Source organism: Neofelis nebulosa, chromosome 14 (genome assembly GCF_028018385.1).
Source record: "Neofelis nebulosa isolate mNeoNeb1 chromosome 14, mNeoNeb1.pri, whole genome shotgun sequence".
NCBI lineage: Eukaryota > Metazoa > Chordata > Mammalia > Carnivora > Felidae > Neofelis > Neofelis nebulosa.
Window position 1 is genome coordinate 47,785,894 of NC_080795.1, and position 23,594 is coordinate 47,809,487.

Genomic DNA, 23,594 nt, shown 5'->3' on the forward strand with positions numbered 1-23,594 from the left:
TCCTTTCACCTGGTACATTGTATCTGGCTAGCAGGAAAAATTTACAAGGCATACCAAAAGAAAAAGCAAGCGCGCACGCGCACACACACACACGCACACACACACACAACTTGAAGAGACAGAGCAAGCATCAGTAGCAGTCAAGGCTGGGAAATTGGAATTAAAAGACAACAGAGCTCTCACAAAAGGTTGAAATAATTTACTGAGCCAAAAATCAAGGAGGAATCACACCCAAAGATCAATTCCAGAGGGATTAAGGACTTAGCTGTAAAAAAAAAAAAAAAAAAAAAAAAGTTATAACATGGAAGAAAATATAGAACATCTTTCAGACCTCCAAATGGGAAAAGGGTTCTTAAGGCACAAAACTGTTTATTGCAGAAGGAAAGATTGATAAATGTTCCCTACTATAATATTAAGATCTTTGTTTATCAAAAAGTACAATAAAGAGGGACACCTGGGTGGCTCAATTGGTTGAACATCGAACTCTCGATTCGGCTCAGGTCATGATCCCAGTGTTGTGTGATCAAGTCCTGCATTGGGCTCCATGCTAAGTGTGGACTCTGCTTAGGAGTCTCTCTCACTCTCTCCCTCTTCCCCTCTCCCCCATTCATGCATTCTCTCTCTCTCTCTCTCTCCCTCTAAAAAACAAAAACGAGGGGCGCCTGGGTGGCGCAGTCGGTTAAGCGTCCGACTTCAGCCAGGTCACGATCTCGCGGTCCGTGAGTTCGAGCCCCGCGTCAGGCTCTGGGCTGATGGCTCTGGGCTGATGGCTCTGGGCTGATGGCTCGGAGCCTGGAGCCTGTTTCCGATTCTGTGTCTCCCTCTCTCTCTGCCCCTCCCCCGTTCATGCTCTGTCTCTCTCTGTCCCAAAAAAATAAATAAAAAACGTTGAAAAAAAAAATTGTTTAAAAAATAAAAAACAAAAACGAAAAAAGGATGATAAAGAAAGCAAAAAAATTGCCAACATCTGCCACAAGTTTGCAGCAAGTAAAATCAACAAAAGGCCAGTTTTTAGATTATATAAAGAAATGTTACAAATCAGTAAAAGACAACATAATAGAAAAATGAGCAAAAGATCTGACACATTGTCACAGAAGAGAAAAACAAGAATGGTAAATGTACATATAAAAAGACAAGCAACCTCATTTGTAATCAAGAAAATGCAAATTTAGCTGACGGTGGGTGTATTAGTTGATATAAGCCTCTCAAACAATTTAACTTTAACTCATGAAGTTGAATGTTTTCCGTGCCCTCCAACCGAGCAAACACACGCCTACCTATATTCTCCAGAGAAATTCTTGCATAGCAGCACTGGAAAACAGGCACAAAATGTTTACAACACATTTCTTAAAAAAAAAAAAAAGCTATATTTAACACAGATGCCCACCAACAGGTAAAGAAATAAACTGAATTACATACATATAATGAAATATTAGACAACAAGGAAAATGAATAAATCATAGCTACAGGCAACAACTTGGGTGAACTGTAAAAGCATAAAGAATGAAAAAAAGCAAGTATTGGTGACTTGTTTTTATAAATAAAACCCAAGAAGAGCACATACAAACAATACTTTTGTTTAGGTAAGCCTATATCTAATACATTTTTATAGTTACATTTCATTTTATCACACGTGAAGATCTGTGTAACCAGCACTGCAATCAAGGTACAGAACTATTTATCACCACAGACCAACATCCTACTACCATTTATAGCCACACCCATCCTCTCAGCTCCCACCCCTTATCCCTCAAAACCACAAACTTGTTCTCCATCTTTATAATTTTGTTATGTCTAGAATGTTAATAAATGGAAACATATAATATATGACCTTTTGATGTTGGGTTTTTAAATTCAGCATAATGCTGAATTGAGATCCCAGGCACTGCCTGTATCCAAGTTGTTATTTGTATCAATAGTTGGCTCCTTTTTATGGCTGAATAGTATCTCACCGTTTGCATGTACCACTGTATATTTAACCACTATTGTAGGACGTGCTGGTTGTTGTCAGCTTTTGGCTTATTACAAATAAAGCTGTTGGGGAAAATTGTCTATAAGTTTTTCTGCGGACGTAAGTTGTTTCTCTGGGATAAATGCCCAGGAGAGTGACTACTGGGTCTTATGATTCAGTTTAGGTTTAGTTTTTAAGAAACTGCCAAGCTATTTTCCAGAGTGGCTGTACCATTTTAACCACCATCAATGAATAAGAGATTCAATTTTGCCACATCTTTGCCAGCATTTGGCATTATCACTATTTATTTCAGGCTATTTTACTAGATGTGTAGTGATATTTCATTATAGTCTTCATTTGCATTTCCCTAATACCTAGTAATGTTGAACATCTTCAAGTGCTTATCTGCCATTTACACGTCCTTTTCAGTGAAATGTCTCTTTCTATCTTTTGCCCATTCTCTAATAGAACTGTTTCTTTTTTAACTAAGTTTCGAATTCTTTATATAGCCTAGATTTAAGTCCTTTGTTAGGTACATGTTTTGTAAGTTTTTTCTCCCCATCTATAGCTTGTCTTTTCATATTCTTAACAAAGTCCTTCATAGAGCAAACATTTTTCATTTGGATGAATTTAAATTTATTTTTTTTCTTTTAGAAATTATGCCTTTAGTGCCATGTTTAAGGACTCTTCACACAGCCAAAAGTCCTGAATATTTTCACCCATGTTTTCTTCTAAAATTTTTATAGTTTAATATTTTATATTTAAAAATTTTTTAAGTTTATTTATTTATTTAGAGAGAGACAGAGATAGCATAAACGGGGGGAGAGTCAGAGATAGAGGGAGAAGATAAAGAATCCCAAGCAGGCTCTGCACCATCAGCACAGAGCCCAATGTGGGGCTTGAACTCACAAAACTGTGAGATCATGACCTGAGCCAAAACAGAGAGTCAGACACTTAACCGACTGAGCCACTCAGGCGCCCCTATATTTTATATTTAAATGTATGATTCAATCGGAGTTAAGCTGTGGGATTTTTAGGTTGAGGTTATCCAGCTGCTCCAGCACTAATGCTGAAAAGAATATCTTATCTCCATTGAATTGCTTTTACATACTCCTCAAAAATCAGTTGGCTATATTTATATGTGACTACTTACAGGTCTTCCATTGATCTATGTGTCCATCCCTCCCTCTGCTATTTCCACAGTCCTCATTATTGTAGCTATATAAGTCTTGAAATCAAGTAGAGTGATTCCTCCCATTTTATTCTTTTTCAAAACTGGTTTAGACATTCTAGTTCCTTTCCCTTTTTGTATAAATTTTTATTTTATTTTGTTTTTTTTTTATCAAGTTTAAACATTTTTATTCCAGTATAATTAACATACAGTGTTATGTTAGTTTCAGGTGTACAATATAGTGATTCAACAATGCTATACATTACTTAGTGCTCATCATGATAAGCACTATTTCTCCATCATCTATTTCTCCCTTCCCCCCATCCATCTCCCCTCTACTAACCCTCTGTTTATTCGTTTATTCTCAACAGTCTGTTTCTTGGTGTCTCTCTCTCTCTCTCTCTCTCTCTCTCTCTCTCTCTCTCTCTCTCAAACTTATTTGTTTATTTTGAGAGAGAGAGCAGGGAAGAGGCAGAGAGACAGGGAGAGAGAAAATCCCAAGCAGGCTCCCTTGGTGTCAGCAAGGAGCCAGATGCTTAACCAACTAAGCCATCCAGGCACCCCATCTCTCTTTTTTCCCGTTGTTCATTTGTTTTATTTCTTAAATTCCACATAAGAGTGAAATCATATGGTATTTGTCTTTCTCTGACTGATTTTATTTCACTTAGCATTATACTCTCTAGCTCCATCCACATTGTTGCAAATGGCAAGATTTCATTCCTTTTTATGGCTGAATAATATTCCGTGTGTGTGTGTGTGTGTGTGTGTGTGTGTGTGTGTGTGTACGTACCACATCTTCTTTATCCATTCATTTATTGATAGACACTTGGGCTGCTTCCATAATTTGGCTATTGTAAAACCTGTTGCAGGAAACATGAGGGTGCATATATCTTTTTGAATTAGTGTTTTTTTATTCATTGGGTAAATACCCAGTAGTGCGATTACTGGATTGTAGGTAGTTCTATTTTTAACTTTTTTTTGAGGAAACTTCATACTGTTTTCCACAGTGGATGTACCAGTTTGCCTTCCCACAAAAAGTGCACAAGAATTCCTTTTTCTCCACGTCCTTGCTAACACTTGTTGTTTCTTGTGTTGTTCATTTTAGCCATTCTGGCAGGTGTGAGGTGACACTGTCGTTTTGACTTGCATTTCCCTGATGATGAGTGACATTGAGTATCTTTTCATATGTCCATTGGCCATTTATATGTCTCCTTTTTGTGTAAATTTTTAGAGTAATCTTGTCTATATTTACAAAAATCTTTTCTGGAATTTTTGTAAGAATTTCATTAAACCTAAATATCAATTTGGGGAGAATTGACATATCCACTATGTTGAATCTTCCAATCCATGAATTAGATTCATAGTATGGCTCTTCATTTATTTAGATCTTCTCATTTGATTTCTTTCATCAGCATTTTGTAGTTCTCAGCATACAAACCCTACATGTTATGTTAGATTTACATATAAGTTTCATATGTTTTTGAGCTATCATAAGTGATATTGTACATTTAATTCCAATACCCATGTATACACTGCTAGTATATAGAAATACAGTTGATTTTTGTTTCTTTTATACCCTTCAACTTAGCTGAACTTACCTATTAGTTCTAGTTTTTTGTAGATTCCACTGGATTTTTCTCATGCCATCTGCAAACAGAAACAATTTTATTTCTACCTTCTGATCTGTATGCCTTTTATTTTCTCTTCTTAGTTTATTGTACTGTGTAGAACTCCCAGTAGTATGTTGAATAGTTGTAATGACAAAGAACATCCTTGTCTTGCTCTTGATATTATGGGGAAAGAATTCAGTCTTTCACTATTAAATATGCTGTTAGTTGCAGGTGTTTGATAGATATTATGAAATCAATTTTAGGAAGTTCCCTCCTATTCCTATTTTTGAGAGTTTTTTTTTTTTAAATCATGAATGGGGGTTGAACTTTGTCAAATACTTTTTCTGCTTCCATTAGCATGATTGTGATTTTTTTCTTTAGATTGTTTATATGGTGGGTTATACTGCTTGATTTTCAAATATTGAATGAGTCTTACGTCCCTAAAATAAACTCCACCTGGTCATGGTACATAATTATTTTTATATAATTATTTTTATACATAGCTGAATGCTATTTGCTATTTGCTAAGGAATTTTGCATTTATCTTCATGAGAGCCATTAGTCTCTAGTTTTCTTACATTGTATTGTCTTTTTCTAGTTTTGGTATCAGAATAGCTTCATAAGATGAAGCTTTTCTATTTTCTGGAAGAGAGTGATAGGATTGATGTAATTCTTTAAATATTTGGTAGAATTTTCCAGTGAAACCAACTGGATCTGGAATTTTCTGTTTTGGAAGGACTTGTATGAAATGGATTCGTTTCCCAAAAAGCACAAGCTACCACAACCCACACAACAAATACAGATAATTTGAATAGCCTTATACCTAAGAAAATTTAATTAGTAATCTGGAAACTTCCTTCCAAAACAGAAAATGTGTAGAGTTGTTTGAAGTATTCCTTTATTTTTCTTTTGATGCCTGCACGTCTATAGTGATGGTTAGTCTTTTTGATTTCAGATACTGGTAATGTGTGTCTTCTCTCTGTCAGTGTTGTTGAAGGCTTATCAATGTTGTTGATCTTTTCAAAGAATCAGTTTGGGCTTTAATCTATTCTCTCTATTGTTTGTCTCTTTTCAATTTTATTGGTTTTTGTTCTTTATTATTCTTTCTTATGCCTGCTTTGGGTTCATTTGCTCCTTTTTACAAATTAAAAAAAAAAAAACTAGTTTCTGGGGGCACCTGGGTGGTTCACTCAGTTAAGCATCTGACTTCAGCTCAGGTCACAATCTCACGGTGGGTGGATTTGAGCCCTGAGTCGGGCTCTGTGTTAACAGCTCAGAGCCTGCAGCCTGCTTTGGATTCTGTCTTTCCCTCTCTCTCTCTCTGCCCCTTCCTCACTTCTGTTCTCTCTCTTTCTCTCTCTCTCTCTCAAAAATAAATAAACTTAAAAAATAGTTTCTAGAGATGAGAATTTCAATTATTAACTTGAGACTTCTCCTCTTTCCTAACATACTTAGTGCTATAAAATTCCCTCTCAGAACTGCGTTAGCTGAGCCTCACAAATTTTGTTATGTTGTATTTTCATTTTCATTTACTTCAATGTATTTTTAAAAATTCCCTTAAGAATTCCTCTTTGACCCACAGATGTTTTAGAAGTTTGTTGTTTCAGTTCTAAGTATTTAGAGATTTTCCTGTAATGTTTCCATTATTGATTCCTGGTCTGATTCCGCTGTAGTCAGAGAATACACTGTATGATTTCGATTCTTTAAATTTGTTGAGGTTTGTTTTATGGATTATGGCCTATCCTGTCATATATTTTGTGGCACTTGAAAAGAATGTCTTTTCCCCTGTTGCTGGGTGGATTCTATAAACATAAATCAGATCTGGTTGACTGATCATGTTTCTGTGTTCTCTGTACTGGCTGGTTTTCCATCTAGTTCTTCTATGAATTGTTAAAAAAAGGTGTGTTGAGGTTTCCAACTCTAACTATAGAGTTGTCTATTCTTTCAGTTATCAGTTTTTCTTTCACATATTTTGCTCTGTTTGGTACATATTTAGGATTTGTGTGCAAAATATTATGTTTGCTATGTCTCTTTGGTAGACTGACCCTTTCATCATTATGTAACGTCCCTCTGTCCCTGGTCTGTTTTTTTTTTCTTTTTTCTTAGAAGTCTTCTTTATCTGATCTTAATATAACCATTCTTGCTTGCTTCTGATTAATGTTTGTATGATATATCTTTTTTCTATCTTTTTACTTTCACTCTCCTATATTGATATATTTGAAGGTAGTTTCTTGTAGACAGCATCTAGTTGGGTCATTTTTATTTTTTTTTTAATTTTTAAGTAAGCTCTATGCCCAATGTGGGGCTTGAACTCACAACCCTGAGATCAAGAGTCAAATACTCCACCAACTGAGCCAGCCAAGCACCCAAGCTGGGTCATTTTTTAAAATCTATTGTGTCAACCGCTTTCTTATAATTTGTATACTTAGGCCATTTACATTTAATGTAATTACTGACATGCTTGGGTTATGGTCTGCCATTTTACTTTTTGTTTCCTGTTTGTTCTTTATTTTCCCTTTCTTTATTTTCATTTTCCAGCCTTATTGTGGATACTGGAACATTTCTTAGAATTCCATTTTTATTTATCTATAGTTTTTTTAGTATATCTCTTTGTATGGCTTTTTAATGGTTGTTCTTCATATTACCCTAAATATATGTAACTTGTCAGAATCTATTATTTTTTTCATTTATTTTTATTTTTTTATTTAATTTTTTAATCTTTATTTACTTTTGAGAGAGACAGAGAGAAAGAGCATGAGTGATGGATGGCAGAGAGAGAAGGAGACACAGAATGTGAGGTAGGGTTCCAGGCTCTGAGCTGTCAGCACAGAGCCCAAGGCAGGGCTCGAAGTCTCAAACTGTGAGATCATGACTTGAGCCAAAGTTGGACACTTAACAGACTGAGTCACCCAGGCACCCTGTGAGTCTATTGTTTTTAATGTTATACCAGTGCAATTAGATTCCTTAACTCCCTTTACATCATTTTACTCTCCCTCATTTATAAAATATCTTTCTTTTTTTAAAAGTTTATTTATTTGAGAGAGAGAGAATGTGCATGAGTGTATGTGGGGGAGGGGCAGAGAGAGAGAGAAAATCCCAAACAAGCTTTGCACTGTCAGTGCAGAGCCCAACTTGAGGCTCGAACTCTCCAATTGTGATATCATGACCTGAGCTGAAAGCAAGAGTTGATGCTCAACTGACTGAGCCACCCAGGCACCCCTAAAAAATAACTTTCTTAAACATTTCTTCTACTACACTGAGTCACGTCAATGTTAAAATTTTTGTTTCAATCATCTAATTTAGAAAACTAAGAGGAGAAGGAAGCTTATTGTATTTATCCCTATTTTTACTCTTTGTTTTATTCTTTCTTCCATACTGATGTTCCCTCTTCCATCATTCCCTTTTTGTTTAGAGAAATTTCCTTTAGCTATTTTTTTAAGATGAGCCTGCTGGTGGCACGTTACTAGGTATTCATTCCTTCAGCTGAAAATGTCTTTATTTCCCCTTCATTCCTGAAGGATGTTTTCATTGCTTGGGTTGACAGTTCCTTCAACATTTGAAAATATTCTGCCACTTACTTCTGGCCTCTATGGTTTCTGATGAGGAATTCACTACCTAATTGTTTCTCCTTATAGATAAGGTCTCATTTCACTCTCACTGCTTTCAAATCTTTTCTTTGACTTTTATTTTTCAGAACTTTGACGAAGATGTATCTTAGTGTGGATTTTTTTAGGTTAATCCTGTTTGGGGTTTTACTCAACTTCTTGAAACTATAGGTCTGTGTCTTTTACCAAGTTTGGAAGACTTTCAGCAATTGTTTCTTCAAATACTTTTTTGGTCTCATCTTCTTCTTTCTTTCCTTCTAGCATGCTGATGATACACATGGTATACAATTTTTATATCCCTTTGGGCCCCCCAAGGCCCTGTCTCCCCACCCCCACCCCCCAATTTTGATTCTATTTTCTCTGTTGTTCACATTGGGTAATTTATTATTTTTTTTTAAAATTTTTATCTAGTTTTGAGACAGAGAGAGAGAGAGAGAGGTGGAGAGGCAGAGAGACAGGGAGATACAGAATCCAAAGCAGGCTCCAGGCTCTGAGCTATCAGCACAGAGCCCAATGCAGGGCTTGAACCCAGGAACTGTGAGATCATGACCTGAGCCAAAGTCAGAGGCTTAACCTACTGAGCCACCCAGGTGCCTCAGATTAGGTACTTTCTATTATTTTATCTGTAAGTACACTGATTCTTTCCTTTGTTTCTTGTATTCTACTGTTGAACCCACTCATTAAACACTTTTTACTTCATTTATTATATTTTTCAATTTCTAGGAAACTGAAAAACATAGCAAAATTTAAAAAGAACACAGAAATCAAGCCAAAACATTTTTTTTTATGTTGCAAAGGGAAGCAACTCTTTTCTGCTTCCTAAGAAATGAATACATTGATGGGGAGACAAGGGGTTGAATGACCATGCAGATTGATACGACTCGCACTTGGAAAGGTCTCGCTTTCATTCAACATCTCTCTCTAGAACATGTCCTGGGAGTTCCTCTCCAGAAAAATGTGGCTGTTCTGGGCATAACTGACTCCCAGAGACAGGGCAGGCAGTTGAGGCAGGAACAAGCAATGTTTCAGCATTAAGCTGTAAAATACTACAGTACTGGGTGCTACAGAGCTTTCTTCCTCTGGCCTTTTCTTTTCTGTTTTTATGTATGTATGTATGTATGTATGTATGTATGTATGTATGTATGTATGTATATTTCAGAGAAAGAGAGCTTGAGCAGAGGGGAGAGAGGCAGAGAGAGAGAGGAAGAGGGAGAAGGAAAAGGTGAGGGAGAGAAGGAGAGAGGGAAAGAGGGAAAGAGGGAGAGAGGGAGGGAGAGAGAGAGAGAGAGAGAGAGGGAGAGAGGGAGAGAGGGAGAGAGGGAGGGAGAGAGAGAGAGAGGGAGGGAGGGAGAGGGAGGGAGGGAGAGAGAGAGAGAGAGATCCCAAGCGGGCTCCATACTCAGCACAGAGCCCAACACTGGGATCATGACCTGAACTGAAATCAAGAGTCCATCACTCAACCAACTGAGCCACCAGGTGCCCCTTCTAGCTTTTTCAATCCCACCCCACCACTTCTTATTTTAACCCTTCAGCTCCCTCAGATCCTTTAATCTTTGCATGTATTTTTATACTTTTCTCTCCTCTGGCATCATCTTCCTCTGGCATCCTGCTTGTTCACCTGGTCGCCAACCCTTTTTGTGTGTATTATGGCATTTTGTTCATGTGTTGCTTCTCTGACCCAGCTCCTTGACTGGGGCTCTTGACCTGGCTAAATACCACCTACACATTTTAATGGGTTCACTTTCAACAATGCTTATGTTGCTCTCCAAAGCTAATGGAATACAGATCTTTCTTTCTTCTCTTCAAGGTGGGGGTGAGGGAGACTGATTTTCAAGGTCCATAGCCTCCTCTCTCTAGGAGATGTTTCTATGTGATCACCAGCTGCTTCTTGTACACGCTTCTTCCATACCAAACCCAGCACGTGGAGGCAGGAAGAGAAATGGGTAGGAGGACAAATTAACACTGAAAAGCTTGATAAATACTAACAGCAAATACTAAAAATAACTAGGCAGAAGTAGTCTACTTTTAGGAATTTCATTTGTGCCTTTGTGTTGGGGGCGAGGAGGAGGGAGAGAGAGGGCTGTGGAAAAGGGACTGGAAATGTTAATGTTCTCTGGAGGTGGAGGCACTAAGAATTCCCCAGGCAGACAGCACCACCCCACCCCCTCCCTGAAATAACTCTTTCTCAGCTTTCTCAGGCTTCCACAGCTCTGCAAATGGCTCCCTCCTTGTGCTGCAAATGGCATGCCTGTTTTTGACAGCAGAGAGGAAAAGCAGCTAAGAGATTCCGGGCTGCTTTGCTCCTCAACTTCACCTTCTCACTATTGTAGAGAAGTGATTGTATGGCCTGGCCATCTTTTGACCTCAGTCCCAGAGAGCAGAGGGTAGTTGGGAACAGTGCGTGCCCCCTGTATGTCTCTGAGTGTTTGGTGTGCTGGGTGTGACATGGCAAAGCTATTAATCCCACATGACACAATCTGCATGGTAGATCTCACAGAGTAGGAGTTCCACACGTCCCCCATAAAGGCTTCTGCTGGATACCCCTACTGCCCCCTTCTAAGATTGGAGACACAGATAAACAATCCTGATCCTTTCATGGCCAGGATCTCCTGGTCTAATAAAATGGAGGAAAGTGAGTCTGTTCAATTCTGTTTCTGTCATTTTCCCCTCCTTGGTGAGAAATTCAATTACACTACGAATTAATATGGATCACTAGAGCTGAAGGAAGATACAACACGAGGAAAGTAAATGGTTCCCACTTAGATGAGTTACATGCACTTTTGAGCTCTTCATCATATCTGTCCCATGCAAGCAGCAAAGAGGGAGTATCTTGAGCCTGAGTCTTCCCCTCCTGCTCCCCTAATCCCTTCTCCATAACATGTACTTGATAGCACAGAGAGCAAAAAGAAATAAAAGCCTTCCTTCTTCTTCCCTACTTCCAAAATCTCCACATCTTTATCTCCCCCTCCTTCTTTCATGGCTTGGATGAAGAGGGAGCATCCTCCATGCAAAGGTTAATCCCTCCATTTACATCCTGATTCTCCCCCTCCAGCATCATCCACAACTCACTCCATCCCTTAATCCCATCACCCCTCTTACATCCTCAGGATGCCACTACCCTGGGCTGCTCAGAGGCTGGCAAACAGCCTCGGCCTCTCTAATCCTGAAAACCTGCCTTCCATTTTGTTATTCTTTACGATCTCATATCTCTCCTTCTGTTCTCCATCGCAACTCCTAAAAGAGAGATCTACGCAGATTACTTCCATCTCCCTTACTTTATTTACTCCTTAACCCGTTGCAACCAGACCCCCATCTGCTTTCTCTAAGGTCCCTAATGATTTCCACGTAGCCAAAAGCAATGGCCTTGACCTTCTGTTCAGCTCTTCTGAAAACACTCTGCCTTTGGATTCCATGATAGTACAATATCCTAGCTTTCCTGGGTCCTATCTGTCTCTCCCTAGGCTCTTCTACCATCTATTCCTCTTCTGACCATCCCATAATTATGGGCAATCCCCACAGGCAAAGATTGCTAGATTTAGCAAATAAAAATACAGAATACCCAGTTAAATTTGAATTTCAAATCAACAACGTACATATATTTTTTTAGTGGAAGTGTATCTAAATACTGCAAGGAACATTCTTCTACCAAAATATGATTCTTCGTTGATCTGAAATTCAATCTTAACTGAACATCTTGTATTTTATCTGGCAACTCTACCATAGTTGTTCCTTCAATGCTCATCTCTTCTAACTTCCTCTCTTATGAGGTTTTTGATGCTCAGGCTTCAATGATTACCTTTTGTCAGGTAACTTCTAAAATTTCATCCGCAGCAGTTTCCCCTCTCTCCCTCCCCCTTCTCCCTCTCCCTCTGCCTCTTCCTCTCCCTTTTCGTCTCTCCCTCTCGCATGCATTCCTCTGTTCTCTCCTGGGTATTTTATAGTATATTCAATTTATTTTATATAAGGTCAAACTTATTGTTTTTGACCCCCAAACCTTTTCTACCTGGCTTCTCTATTTCTACTAATACCTCCTCCACCCTCCCAGCCACCTCAATTACAAATCCAGCAGTCCTCCCTAATCAAGTGGCTGAATATTGGTTAATGTTACTACTCTCACTGGCATCATCAGATCTTTCTTCCCATTAACATGAATACTGCTAATAGAGGCCCCTGTCATCTCTATAGGACTTATATGAACCATACTAGGCTAGTGAAATCATCTTCTGATTAGTCCCCCTACTTCTATTCTCATTCACCTTCCACTCTTCCACACTCAGTTCATATCCTAATTAAATCACAGGTGTGGCTATGCCATTTCCTTGATCAAGGAAGCTTCTACTGGCTCCTGGTTAAAATTCAAACTCCCTAGCCAGCATTCAGGGCCTCCCATAAGTTGATTTTTCTCCTCTTTGTCTCCCTGTCATCTCCTCTATTCACCCCAAAACTCAGACACATCAGAACACTATGTCTGGGGGTTTCCTATCTCTGCTCACACTCAAACTTAGAAGTAGACTACTTTGAGCATGACTCTTACAATTTCTGCATAAATGGGTGTTCACTAAATACTGTTGAATTTGTGAAATCAGCTCTGAGTTATCCATATTAACAGAAATTAAGTAATTAAAGCCACAAATCATATATGTGATAAAACAAATGAATTCACTTTTCCACAAACCCATTTTTTTCTTTCTACCGATTAGGGGCAATGTGAAGCTTGTATAAACATCTCATGCCTTGTGATGTCAAGTCACAGCTGGACTCTGATAGAGGACCTGCAGGGGCACAGACAGACAGAGATCTCACCTACTCTCTGCTGCCTCTCTTGACTTACGTTTTGAACTCTGATACCTTCTCAATATCCCCCAGTTCTTACAAATGAAAGGTAATCTTCTCTGTAAATGTACTTGAATTCTCTGTCACACAAATGACAGTATATTCTAAACTGTCGCCAACCCCACGTACTGATCCAAAACCATCTGAGTGCTTTGATAAGCTGAATCAGAGGTCTACATCAGACCAGACAGTAAAGGTTTTCAGCTTTGCAAACCACGTGGTCCCTTTTGCAACTACTCAACTCGGCCATTGTGTCCCCAAAGCAGCCACAGACAACACAAAAACAAATGAGCAGGTCTGTGTGCCAACAAAACTTTTCCTACAAAAACAGGCAGCTGGACTGTGGGTCATTGTTTGCTGACCTTCTGACCTCAATTAAGTTCCTGATGAACCATTTACTTCATGTTTTCTTTCCAAACTATATCTCACTATGGTAGTCACTTGGTTAGAAAGAAGGCTGGAATTTCATCTGATATAGTCTTTTCTTTTTTCACAAAATTATACTTAAACCAAAGCCAGGACCCCAGAGTGGGTGAGGGGAAACAGGAAGTGGGGACCTGAAGCCCGCTCTGGAACTCTCCTCCCAGCTGAGTGGACACCACCCCAGGGTGGGGGCAAGATGAGGCTAATGGAATGGGTAGCACACTCTCCTTGGGCACAAATCTTACAAAGGCACCAAAAACCTCAGCAATCAAAATAAATAATACTTTAATGCAGTATTTTTGAAAATCAAAAACATCTACAATAAACAAAATATCAACGGTTTAAATAAAGACAGGATGACAATTACTGATTTTTTTCTTTTGTCTCAGGCTCTAATATGACTGTGCACAACACTGTTTCTGATCTTATCTTCATGCAAAATGTTGACAGTGTGTTCATCATGATTTTTTGCATGAATTTTAATTAAAAAATATTGTGTTTAACATTATTCATCTTGATTATGGAGTTCTACAGTGCCCTCTTCAATTTTGTGCCGAAGTGAGTGCCCCATTCACCTCCCTCCCCACCCCTTCAAATCAAGCCCACGTCACCTTTTGCACTATCAGAATCCATGCCCATTTTAGAGAATGACAAACATCTCTCTAATGTTACCTTTAAACTAGATCATTCCTCTTGGCTGCTTTGATACCACCTTGATTACTGGATCTGCCACATACACAGGTAGATTTGATGCATGTGGAAAATCTTGTGCCAGACTCTCTAGAGTCACTTTTTTTTTTTTTTTAACATTTATTTATTTTTGAGAGGCAGAGAGAGACAGAGCGTGAGCAGGGGAGGGGCAGAGAGAGAGAGGGACACACAGAATCTGAAGCAGGCTCCAGGCTCTGAGCTGTCAGCACAGAGCCAAATGCGGGGCTCGAACCCACAAACTGTGAGCTCATGACCTGAGCTGAAGTCAGACGCTTAACCAACTGAGCCACCCAGGCGCCCCTCTCTAGAGTCACTTCTTAAGGGATATATTAAGATGAGAGGGGATAACATTTTATTAAACACATACTAAGTGCCAAGTGGCACTATGCTAAGAAACTTTACACCCATCATTTCATTTAATCCTTATGACAATCTCATGAGGTTTGACTCTATTCTTTTGCCTTCATGATGAAACAGAGGCTCAGATAAAATGAGATTATCAAAAATACTAAAGCCAGGCTGAAGCTTTCTGCTACCTCACATTATCTGTCAAGAAGCTGACATTTTGGACATGATTAAGGCACTTTATTGCCTTCCTACCTTATACTTGTACAGAATCACTCTCATTTATAAAGAGCTTTCAAATGCTTCGTCTCATTTGAGCTTTACAATAATCCATGAAGGTAAAAATCTCATATTTTTAGATATTCTAGCAGGAACTCATCAAGTACATTTTATGAGTGAGAACATAGAAACTATAAGTAACATAACCCAAGGTCACCAGCTAATAAGTAGCAAAACTAGAATTAAAAACCCAGATCATCTGAGGCTTGGTGAGTTTTCATTACCTCTTTTCCACTCCAGAGGAACACACCCAGCATAGGTATCTTTGACACAATACCATCCATGTTCATATCACAGTGAGCAACTTGAGGAATAATATCTGAGAAATTTTGATCAGAGGAAATCAGCATTTAAGGGAAGGAGGCTAAAGTATGGAGCACTGTCTACCCTGATGAGGAAGATCTGAGGAAAACAGGGGCATCAGAAACAGAGAAGGATACCTAGGGAGTGGGGGGTTTAAGGGAGTGTAGAGGGCATTAGAAGGATGGCACCAAGAAGAGGATCGGAAGCAAAGCCAACCTTGGCTGGCGTCACCTCTGACAAAGGTCATTTCCTCTTGGAGCTTGGAGCCATTGTAATTATAATCAAAGCGATTGTAATCAAAGCAACTTCTGTTCAAACCCCTAACCTTTCTGGATTCCATGCTTCAAGAAAGCAAAGGAACAATTTCCAACTTGCAGTTGTCCCACATGCCGCCATGATTTTGTCATCAAGAGGAGCATCACACAGAACACTGTGGAGACCATTCAGATGGGGGAAATAATCAACCCAAAGTGAGGACAGGATGCAGGAACAGAGAAGAGCGATGCAAGACATTAGGACATCATTTCCAACCCAAAGCTGGGGAGAAAATGGCAGGCACTCTATTTTGGAAAGAAATCACATTTCATGTTATTCCAGGCAACTTCCAAGGAGGCATCAGCTCATGTGACAGGTCACACCTGATATTATATCTCTGTAACAAGATGCACAACAGGCAGTCTCAAGTGTTTAAAATAGCTGATTTTGCAAAACTTCACAGTCACTCACAAGTTCATAAGGGCTGTGTGCCTCTTTCACTGAGGAGATGCCACACCATGCTGGGATTCCACAGGGCAACATGGCTTCTCCATTCTTCAAAATAGAGCAGCTCAAACAATCCTCTGGCAGTTTTTAACTACACAGGAATAGAAACACCCCAGGCAGAGTGTGAGAGACCAATCTTGTAAACAGCAGGATGGCAAGGTATAAACAAGAATCAAGGAAGACACACAGATTAAAAAAAGTCATTGCTTTTGACAAGGACAAGAAGATGGGAATAAATTCGGGCCCAAATACCATGGAACAACAAAAGCTCAGAGAAGTGCTAAATCACAAGCCAGGTGGCGGCAGGAATTTGCAATGATCCCTTCCAATCTGCCAACTCGTCCCTTTTGGCACCAGGCTACATTGCACAGACTCCTCTTCCAGTTTCACATGCTTAGGGAGTGTCTTTTGGTTTTGGTTTTTCCTTCCATGAAGCACAACCATCGTTTTCAAGGCTGGTGCAACTTTCCCAAGTCACAGCTTTCTTCCTCCCTGACCCCACAAACAATGTTGCTTCGGAGAACCACAAACCTCACTAGTCCCCTCTTTCATTTGACTGAGTCATTTTCTTGCGTGCAGAGAAAATATGTTCATAAACTTATATTAAGTCTTAGTATATCTTTTATACGATCACTTGTGTAGCACAGCAAAACACCAGCATCTTCTACCCTTTCCATCACTCTACCAATAATTAAGCACTGAGCTCATACTCTCAACAGTGGCCTGGGGATAACAGAATGAGTTGGGTCCTGGCTTTGAGGACCACACAGTCCAATGGAGGAGATAGAGTCTGAAACAAACAATTCAGAGAAGGGGTGAAGTCACCCTACCCATCCTCTGTACAGTAACAATGTTGGGAACACAATGCATGGGTTCCACTGATACTTTTTCCAGTCCCCAGTAGGCTGCTTCTAAGCCAAAAATGCCTCTGCAGGCGAACTGATCAGAGGATGATGTACCTAAGGCTAAGTAAGCACAGACAGACACTGAACAGCACTCGTTTTCCTGTGAGGACAGGAAGTCCTTTCTAGGACGTTCTCCGCCTTCAGTACCTTGCTCTACATACTTGTTCTCAGCCTCAGACCTCCAACAGCCTTGGTTGGACTTACAATCCTCCCTAGCTCTAGTTGTTATCATTATTATTATTATTGTAAATGTTTATTTATTTTTGAGAGAGAGAGAGAGAGCACACAAGCAGGGGAAGGGCAGAGAGAGGGGACAGAGGATCTGAAGTGGGCTTTGAGCTGACAGCCGTGAGCCCAATGTGGGGCTCAAACTCACAAACTGTGAGATAACGACCTGAGCCAAAGTCAGACGCTCAACCAACTGAGTCACCCTGGCACCCCACTCTAGTTATTATTACTGATGGCTCCCATGTTATGCATGTTTATTATGTGCCAAGAATGGCTATACTGTAGCTGGTTGAACTTTCATAACAACCTTGGGATGGGTTTTGTTTTAATGTTTTTAAGATTTTATTTTTAAGTAATCTCTGCATGCAATGTGGGGCTCAAACTATAACCCTGAGATCAAGAGTCACATGCTCTACCAACTGAGCCAGCCAGGGGCCCCTCGGGATGGGCTTGGTTATCCTGGTGTTACAGACGAAAGAAATGAGCCTCAGAAAATTTTAGAAACTTGCACAAGGCCACAAAGCTGATGAGTAGAAAAACTGAGATTGGAAGCCAGGACCATGTGATTAGAAAGGTTCTTAAGCTATATGCTAGTCTGCCTGTAGGCACATGTAGTCCAGCTCTCCTGCTAGGTTATTCACACCGTAAGGACCGAGGTTAACATTTCCATTTTTTAAATAGTCCCTAGGCAGGGTGGGAATGGGAGCAGAGTAGGCATCTACCTGTGTGATGTGACTCAAGGGAAGCCAGACAAGAATGGGTTAAAAATATTCCCATTGTTCCCTATCACAGTGCCTGGAATTTCAACACTGGAGGACATCATTTGGGGCCTTGAAGTCTTCCTCTATAAGAACATGATTGCCCTAAGAAAAGTCATACTTGGCTGAGACCTCAGTGAGGTTGGGGCTCTGGAGAATGAGTCATAGGAGAGATGCCTGGACAGGAGCCTGGCAGCTCTGGGAATGGGCAGAGGGGTCCAGAGAGGAGAATGGGAAGGTCTGAAGATGGGAGTAGACATTTGGCTTGACTGACCCCACCTTTGTGACTCCCAGCACAGAGTGAGGCAAATAGAAGGTACAGAATTCTCTTGATTTGAGGAAACACTTTTTGATCAGGCATAAGAGTTAGAGGCATGGGACATGGTGACAGGTAGGCCTCAAGTGCTGAGGGCCATGAGCCTTGTGAAGGCATAAAACACAAGAAACCCTTGCCCTCAAAGAGCTTATAGTCTCCTTGTAGAGAAAAATTATCAATAGCGAACAATGGGTGAGTAAGACAAGATAGGAATGACCAGGCACAGAAAATATGTGTAATAGGAAACTCAGGAAAAGAAGAGCGCAGTGTGGGAGGAGGTAGTTTCATCTTCACGGGGGTACATGGGGCCCCAAGAACAGTACCAAATAAAGAGATAAATTGGTAAATGCCTGGCTTATGTCAAAAGACCAAGTTGGCCACAACCGATTGCTACCTCAGCACTCACAAACAAGGAAATCCAACCTGGATTCAATCACCATGATGCAAAATAATGTTAAGATGGTCTAGAAACCAAATCTGAAGACAGAGCATACAGAGATACTATTTAGAAAATAAGCCCAGCTTTTTAAATGAAAGGATCTAATGGTTGCTCCAATCATAATAAATAAATCCAGAATTTCAGTAATAGGTGAAAGCATCTAGATTTATATATTAAAACTGATGGCAAAGGCAAGCCTAAGCCCTTCTAATACTGAGGAAAAGAGATCTGATGACTACCATGGGCCTAAAACCCTGGCAAATTCCAAGACCTACCACTAAATTCAGCTCTGATAAAGAATGGCTTTATCCTGTGACCTTCAGTAAAAGCCAAATTCTCTTCTTCTGGGCTTTCACTGAATACTTCCTTCACAATCAGGAAAGGTTACTTCTATTTACTCTAACATATTTGGTATTTTTTTAAAGATCCCTTTATTTAATTCCCACAAAGAAAACAACCCCGAGGAAGAAAGCAAGTAAGCTTTGACCTTTATATGCTAAATGAGTTATTTTACCAATAGCTACAGGTGAATGTACCCTTTGTACACCTTGCACAAGAGAAACCAACAGCTTACAGCCTAAGGCTTAGTTGTGAATGAGCAGTGAAAACAGGAATGGAGGTAGAAAGAGACTTGAAAAAGAGGTAAAGGGTAAAAAAGGAGGAGCCACAAGAAAGCCTTCCTCTTTTGAGTTTCTTCATTGAATTATTGCAATATATATATTTCCTTTTCATTTCAGCTTTGTTGTTAATAAGCCTCATTTGCACAAGTTGCCTATTTTCTTCAAGGTGGCTACATATCTGAGATACAATCAACAAAGGTCTCTGGTTCCATCAGCTAATAGGTTTGTATTATCTCTGTGGAGATGGACAGATACAGTGATCACATTATACAAACCCACAATTAGACCACAGGGTCTAAAAAACGATACCTGTGCTTTATTTCCAAATGCAAGCAGCCATTTGGCAAATATTGTTCCAATGCCTAAATGTTAGGATTTCTGGGACATTTGGTGTTACAAGAAGCCATCAGAAAAAATACATATATTTTTGAGTTCCTGAAAATCTGGGTGGTGACTACAATACTAGAGCAAAATGACGACACCAGTATTTCTGTATTTAACAGTTTCTAAGGAAAGGATTCAGAATCCATAAAAAGAAATCAGTGAAAATGAATATTTAATATATTTAAAACACACAAATTTATAAGCAACATGTAAAATGTAAAGATTATAACCTGAACAGTATCGGACTATTAGTAATTATCAGTAGACAGAGGTGCCTTGGTAGCTCAGTCGGTTAAGTGTCTAACTCTTGGTTTTGGCTCAGGTCAGGATCTCGTGGTTTGTGAGTTCGAGCCCTGCATCAGGCTCCATGCTGACAGTGTGGAGCCTGCTTGGGATTGATTTTCTCTCTCTCTCTCTCTCTTTCTCTCTCTGTCTCTGTCTCTCTGTCTCTCTCCCTCACTCCCTGCCTCTCCCGTGCTCGCTCTCTCTCTCTCTCTCTCTCCCTCAAGATAAATAAACTTAAGAAAAAAAACAAAAATAAGTATCAGTAGACATAATTTAAAAACCTAAGTATTAAAACACTAAACAGTCTCAACAATGAAAAAAATTAAGTCATAAAATGTTGAAAATAAGATCATATTATTTAAACTTTTATGAGACTTCTTTATTTATTTATTTATTTATTTATTTATTTATTTTTTAATATATGAAATTTACTGTCAAATTGGTTTCCATACAACACCCAGTGCTCATCCCAAAAGGTGCCCTCCTCAATACCCATCACCCACCCTGCCCTCCCTCCCACCCCCCATCAACCCTCAGTTTGTTCTCAGTTTTTAACAGTTATGAGACTTCTTAAAATGCAGAAATGTTGTCAAAATTTTATCCAAATTGCTTCACTGCTAACAAAAAAGAAAACACTAGTTAGGAAAATGGTGATGTATTTATGAGCTATCTCCAAATATTTTTTTCTGGCTCCTTCGTCGTAAATAATTATAAGTCTCATTTGATAACTTTGATGAATATTTTTAAACTTTGAGGAGTATTTTTAAACATAATTTTGTGTACGGGGGTAGGGGTGGGGATGAAATTTATTTATTTATTTACTTCAAGCTACAGTCTGCCTGAAAACAAGAAGCCAGCATTTCCAGTTTGTTCTCCTCTTTAGCTTGCTCATATATGCCTGGATCTGTTTCAAAACTCTCCTGTTGTAGTGGATATATGCTAAGGTGATCCCTAATGAGTCAGGCCCTAGTATGAGCCTCTCCTCTCTTTTTTTCTTTTAATTTTTTTAAAGTTTATTTATTTATTTTGAGAGAGAGACAGAGAGAGCAAGCAGGGAAGGGTCAGAGAGAGAGGGAGAAAGACAGAATCCCAAGCAGAATCTGCTGACAGTGCAGAACCTCACGCAGGGCCCGACACAGGCGCCCAGACTCACAAACCATGAGATCATGACCTGAGCTGAAACCAAGAGTCAGACACTTAACTGACTGAGCCAACCAGGCCCCCCAAGCCTCTCCTCTTGAGTGCAGGCAGAGCCTGTGACTTGCTCCTAGCCAACAGAATACAGCAAAGCCAATGGGAGAGTCACTCTCTTGGTAAGGTTACATTATGGGACCTTCTTAGGGACCTTCTTAGGTCCATCTTAGCTGACTGGAGTAAGACATTCTCCTACTGGTTCTGAAGTCAGCTGCCATATTGTGAAAGGGCCTGTGAGAAGCAAGCAGCCACATGGCCAGGAACTGGGAGTAATACCTAGGTGATGAGAGCACCCACATGACAGCCAGCAAGAAAACAGGGTACCTCAGTCCTACAACTCTAACTGAATGCCACCAACAACCACATGAACTTGGAAGAAAAAACTCAAGCTCCAAAAAGGACCAAAGCACAGTCAACGTCTTGATTATACCTTTATGAGACTTGAAGCAGAGGACCCAGCTAGGATGTACCTAGATTCCTGATCCAAAGAAACTGGGGGATAATAATTATATGCTGTTTTAGGTCACTAAATTTGTGGTAATTTGTCATGCTGCAATGTATAACTAATGCACAAGTCATAATCCACGTTAGCTCCGAAAACAGTTATTCTTGCAAAAAAAGGTTTGTGTTACCAATTATTTTCTGTCTCCATTTGAGGACAGCAGAAATATAGCAGAAGGCTTTAGATATGTGTACACCTTTAATCAATTCAAAACTTCAATGCAGAATATAATTCTCTATGTATGAGTCTCGAAATATAAATTAGTTAAATTCAACATTTTTCAAAATATTATTTTGGTACTTGGAAAATGGAAAATATACCTCCAAACCGGTTTTTTTTTCAATATGCATACTTCCTTATTTTTTTAAATAAACTTTTTATTTCAGTGTTAGATTTGCAGAATTATTATGAAGATAGTATATATAGAGTTCTTGTATATCCCACACCCAGGTTCCATTATTAACATCTTACCTTAGTATGGGACATTTTTCACAATTAATGAACTAATATTGATACGTTATTATTTACTAAACTCTATAGTTTATTCATATAGCCTTAGTTTTTACCTAACGTCCTCTTTCTATCCCAGGATCCCACCCAGCATACCACATTACAGTTAGTTGTCTTGTCTCCTTAGGCTTCTCTTGGTTGTGACTTTCAAAAAAAATTTTTTTTAAATATATTAAAAAAATTTTTTTTTAACGTTTATTTATTTTTGAGACAGAGAGAGACAGAGCATGAATGGGGGAGGGGCAGAGAGAGAGGGAGACACAGAATCGGAAACAGGCTCCAGGCTCTGAGCCATCAGCCCAGAGCCCGACGCGGGGCTCCAACCCATGGATCGCGAGATTGTGACCTGAGCTGAAGTGGGACGCTTAACCGACTGAGCCACCCAGGCGCCCCGACTTTCAAAATTTTTAATGACCTTGACAGTTTTGAGGAATACTGGTCAGGTATTCTGTAGGGTGTACCTCTACTGAAATTTATCCTATGTTTTTCTCATGATTAGACTGGGGTAATGTGTTCCGGGGAAGAGGACCAGAGGTAAAGCACCATTCTTATCGCATCCTACAGGGATACCCACTATCAACATGACATATCACTGTTGATGTTAATCTTGATTACCTATGGCTTGAGGTAGTGTTTGTCAGGTTTCTCGATGGAACGTTATTCTTTTTTTCCCCCTCCCTCTCCCACTTTACTCCTTGGAAGAAAATCACTATGTGCAACCCCCATTGGGAGTTATAGTTAACTTCACGGAAAGCAGAGTATCTACATACAGTATTTGGAATTCTTCAGCATGGGATATTTGTCTATTCTCCTCATATATTTATCCAATTATTTATATCTGAATAGATATTTATTTCATGCCTTGGACTATACTACTACTTTATTTTCTTGCTCAAATTGCTTCAACTTTGGACACTGGGAACACTTTTAGTTGGTTCCTGTATCCTTGTGATGCACTGTGTGTTATGCCATTGTGAGGTGTTTTTTGTTTTGTTTTGCTTTTCTTTTTTTTTCTTTGAGCACTACCTTACTTTCTGGCACGATAAGATGCTCCAGGCTCATTCTGCATATTTCTTGCCCCAGTTCTAAATTAGCCATTTCTTGAAGGAGCCCTGGATCCTTTTTATTGGCAAATAGTATTAAAACCAAGATTTGGGTGATCAGTGTGTTTATTGCTACTGAAGATTCATGGCATCTAGGCCAAACCAGTTTTTCAGTCTCTAAACATGGGACCTTAGAATGTCCCCATACACTTAATGTATTTTTTAATTTATTCAACAAACATTTTTACAGAGATTACCATATGCCAGGCGTTATTTTAAGCATTTTGCACATATTAACTCATTTCATCCTTGTAATAAGCTCATCACAACAACGAGATAGGTAATGTTAGTAGTCCCATTTTGTGGAGGGAAAAACTGGGATACTGAGAGGCTTAGACATGTGGCCGAAGTCATTCA

At 39.4% G+C, this 23,594-nt stretch overlaps 1 protein-coding gene across 2 annotated transcripts in view; it reads right to left on the reverse strand.

Annotated features, from left to right (window-relative positions):
* Positions 1–23,594, reverse strand: part of NCALD (neurocalcin delta) — a 397,251-nt gene that overhangs the window by 162,550 nt on the left and 211,107 nt on the right. The window lies entirely within an intron of this gene.